The following is a 5005-nucleotide window of genomic DNA, read 5'->3' as shown; positions in this document are numbered from 1 at the left end:
GAGCACATATGGACACCCTTATGTTTGAACATGGTGTTCGTTATGGACAATCCATGACGAGCACAGAAGTCCAACAACAGAACACCACTCAGGTTCAGATCAGGGGGGCTGTTCCTCCCAACCACACCCCTCCAGGTCTCACTGTCATTGCCCACGTGAGCGTTGAAGTCCCCCAGCAGAACAAGGGAGTCCGCAGGAGGGGCACTCTCCAGTAACCCCTCCAAGGAATCCAAAAAGCGTGGGTAATCTGAACTGCTGTTCGGCGCATAAACGCAAACAACAGTCAGGCCCCGTCCCCCCACACGTAGGTGGAGGGAGGCTACCCTCTCGTTCACCAGGGTAAACCCCAACGTACAGGCACCAAGATGGGGGGCAACAAGTATGCCCACTCCTGCTCGGCACCTCTCACCGGGGGCAACTCCAGAGTGAAAGAGTGTCAAACCCCTTTCGAGGACACTGGTTCCAGAGCCAGAGCCGTGCATTGAGGTGAACCCGACTATTTCTAGCCGGAACCTCTCAACTTCACACACCAGCTCAGGCTCTTTCCCCACCAGAGAGGTGACATTCCACGTCCCGAGAGCCAGCTTCTGTAGCTGAGGATCAGACTGCCAAGGTCCCCGCCTTCAGCCACTACCCATCCCACATTGCACCCGACCCCTTTGGCCCCTCCTATAGGTGGTGAGCCCATGGGAAGGGGGACCCACGTTTCCTCTTCGGGCTGTGCCCGGCCGGGCTCCATGGGTGAAAGCCCGGCCACCAGGCGCTCACCAACCTGCCCCACCTCCAGGCCTGGCTCCAGAGTGGGGCCCCGGTGACCCGCATCCAGGTGAGGGAACACTGTGTCCAATATTTTCACTCATCATAAGGGGTCTTTGGCCTGCACTTTGACTGGCCCCCTCACCTAGGACCTGACTACCTTGGTGACCCTACTAGGGGCATTAAGCCCCTGACAGCATAGCTCCTAGGATCATTGGGACACTCAAACCCCTCCACCACAATAAGGTGGCAGCCCAGGGAGGGGCAATATAATCAAGTCAAATTTATTTATATAGCACTTTTCAGCAACAAGGCGGTTCAAAGTGCTTTACAAAATAAAAACAAAAATACAGAGCAAAAGTAACAAGAAAACACGCAATAATATAAAAAGCTAAACTAAACTTATCTAAAACCGGAGTTAAAATAATGAAATTAAATAAATGATTAAAAGTAACAAAAATATAGATTCATCATGTGACATAAATTATTTATTTTAGTTTAAAATGTGCTTGCTCTCGTAAACACATGTGTACACTAAAATACTGTACAATACTAAATAGACATGCATGCCTCTCAGGGTGGAAATTTAAGTGGTTTCAGAAACGTTAGTGACCTTTGACCTCTAATACTGAAACACAGAGGTGCAGAAAATGAAAGAGCCAAAGACAGATAAAACAGAGTTCACCCAAAGCAGAAAAATACTGACTTTTATTACTTTCCTTGCTAATATTTAACTTGAGTAATATTTTTAGCTAAAAAGATCACTTTCAGTCAAATGTGTTTATACAGTTATGATTAAATCACAAAAGAATCAATGCAAAGCTTCTGTTACTTTGTCCTTGCTGACAAGGCTATCCCAGTTGGAAACTGTTACATGTCTTTAATTGCAGAAATCATAAAACTCAGAATGTTTGTCTAGTTTCTGCGTGTGTAAATTTCACTGTGTTGTAAACTGCACTAGTTTTCTCCTGTGACTCCGCATCCTGCACAAACTGGTCACCTTCGAGTCACGGCAGAGTCGATCAGCAGCAATAAGCTGCAGGAAAGGAGTTGAGCTACGGGACGCAAATGTATAACATTTAGTTCCTACTGTGTGTGTGAACTCATGCATAGGTGTCGCTCTAATGTGCCTTTGTGTGCGTGTGTGTGCCAGAAGGTGTTCATGTCTATGTGGTCACTGTTTTCTCTAATGGCCACTGAAATAACAGACCTGGAACCAACAGCATGGGGTAGTGAGCACACACACGCACACATACACATTTACACACAACAAAGGTAAGATCCATTAGGGTCTAAAAAGTATTTAAAGTCTGTTTCTAACTCTAGTTACAAGTAGTAAACTTTAAGCAATGTTTCTGCAGGGGGAAAAAAAAAACTTTTGAGAACTTTTCTTGTTTTCAGCTCATTTCTTGCTTCTGCTCAGGGAATAACAGATAACTTCACCGTTTAATGTTGTCTGTGTGTAGTGACAAAACAAATAACTATATGTAATATCTGGTGTACACACATATCAGTCAACTAATACAAAAAAATGCAATCTGTTTTGTTCTCATTTACAGATTTTGTTTATATGTATCTGAACAAAGAAATTAAAATTTGTAAAACTCTTCTTCTTTTTCTTCCGGATGTTCCCTTTTCAGGGGTCACCACAGCGAGTCATCCTCATTAAAACAAACTCAATGTTGTTTTGTAAAGACAGAGCCCTTCACTCCCCATGCACATCCCTTATCAATATCAGATTGGTAACTCAGTTGTCTACAACTTTGTAGAATTTTTCAAGGCTGGTAAAAGGTCCCGGCCTCAAAATGGCTGACTGTTGGCGGATGTTTTTCATTTTAAAAAAAAGGCTATTTATTTTGGAAACAAGGCAAAGCTAAACTCTTGATTTCATCTGCAGGTTTAGCCAGAAACTTTATTAGTTTCAGTAAAAACTGTTTCTTTGTAAACTAACAGGCTAATATAATTGTTTAATCTAAGTCCTCTTAGATTAAACAACTATAACACCTCAGAACTTTTACAAATTTTTTACTATTTATTTGATAAAGCAATATACTTTCTGAACAGGTAGAGAAGTGGATTGCACACAAGATAACAGATGATGGACACGGTGTGTTAGGTGTGAAGGAGCACAAAGCAGCAAACCAACAAGTCAACAAGTGACCATGTTTGCCTTGAAACTGGAGGAGAAAATGGTAAATTAAGAAAACAGAAAAGTTATCTTGAATTGGCACTATGTGTCTTGTTGGGAGTGAAATCTTTAAAAAAAAAAAAACATAATTTTTTTTCACCAACAGTGGTTTGACATCTATTACACTCAGGTCCGGCCACAGATTCTGAGGTTATGGACATGCAAGGTGGACGAGAGATAAGGGAAGGTTTTTCCTTCCATCTAGAGGGACCCCAATCTTTAATCCATCTAATGACATACACAGATTTCATGTAAAGTAAAATGACATCAAGATTTGTTTCCTTATATGTGTAAATCCATTGGAAGTTAAACTCTCGTCTTCACCTCTTTACCACACTCCCTGTTTTCCTGGACAGTCGACCCTAAGTCCTTGAAGTCCTGCACCTTTGTGAACTCTGCTTCTCACTGTTCCACCTGCCTCAGTCTCATTCACACACAGGTACTCTATCTTTCTTAGGCTGACTTTCATCCCTTCTCTTTCAAATGCATACCTCCACCTCTCCAGGTTATCTTCCACCTGTTCCCTGTTCTCACCACAGATCATGATGTCATCTGCAAACATCATAGTCCATGGGGATTCTTCCATTAGCTATCTGTTAGTCTGTTCATCACCAGAGCAAACTCTACTACTACAAAAAAAAACACCTGAAGTTATTGTATGAGTGCTGATTCAGTGTTTATATTATTGTGCCCCCCCCATACTTTTTTTACAATCAAACTATTTCTGCATACTTTGTGCTATTTTAGCCATTCATATATCAAAACATTCAGCCCATTCAGGAGATGTGCACCATAGCTCCTCTGTTTTTGTCTTTGAGGTTTGCAAGTTTTGGCTTTTAGTTAGCATTGTGCTTCTTTTAGGTTTGAGTTTGTGTTTTGGTCATTTTTTACAAATTAAAGGCTTAGCATTCCTTGAAGGAACACTAATCACCCACTGCCTTTAAGGTCTAATTTTTATACTACGATCATATTGTACTATGTTCAATTCAGTTTATTTATATAGCACCAAGTCACAACAAAAGTAGTTTCAGGGCACTGTACAAAAACATGCACATACATTACAAAAAGCCAATTAGTAAAGTTAGCAATCTAAGGAAGCCACCAGAATGCGTTCAGTCTTCACTTCGTTGCAATCTCCCATCCTGAGCAGCACATTGGCAACAGTGGAAAGGAAAAACTCCCTTTTAACAGGAAGAAACCTCCATCAGAACCAGGTTTAGGACGAGCGGCCATCTGCTTCGACCGGCTGGGGATGGCATTTGTCATGTTGAGAAATGAGTGAGTTGTACAGTGCATAAAACAAGTATTTACCTCATTGGATGTTTTAAGCATTTATTGCTGTCATAAGCCAATATAAATAGGAATTTTTGACCTAAAAATAAAAAAAAATAAAATAAAAACAAAGATAAATCAAATTTCAATGGAGCAATGACAATTAAAAAAAATATGTAATGTAAAATAAGTGCATAAATATTCATCCCTTTTAAAGTGACTGTCCTAATTTAAGAAAAGAGTACTAATCGGTCAGGGGATGGATACAAAAGGATTTCCAAGGCCCTAAACATCCCCAGGATTTCTTGTAAATCCATCCTCAAGAAATGGAAGTGTGTGCAGAACAATTTCATGGTTGTATTTTGACAATAAAACATGGTTGCATTAAGGAATCAAAACTACTTTGTTATGTTTAGTAAAAAAGATTAAAGAATGTTTCAATATACTCGTCTTCTTCACTTTTATGCACCTCATAAGTGCATTAGATCGATATAGTACATTCACTGGGAAAAATGACAAACTGCTTCCAGCTTACAGGAGTTTTAAATTGTCAAAGTACCAAAGCATACACTATTGGAGGACAAATGGTTTAATAATGGAAAATGTCATTTAGTTTACTCCAAGCAAGCACCAATAAATACAGACTTAGGCTGCAAGTCAAGCACTCCATCTACACAAACCAACTCCTGTGTTTTTCCGTTTGCGGGAGTGGCTTTGTAATGGACATTTTCCACATAGCGATGCTTGCAAATCCCCAAAGAACATGAAAAAGATGCATCGAGCAGTGAT

Source organism: Kryptolebias marmoratus, linkage group LG9, assembly GCF_001649575.2.
Source record: "Kryptolebias marmoratus isolate JLee-2015 linkage group LG9, ASM164957v2, whole genome shotgun sequence".
Lineage (NCBI taxonomy): Eukaryota > Metazoa > Chordata > Actinopteri > Cyprinodontiformes > Rivulidae > Kryptolebias > Kryptolebias marmoratus.
The sequence above is the reverse complement of the archived record's forward strand: the minus strand, read 5'-3'. Positions refer to the sequence as shown.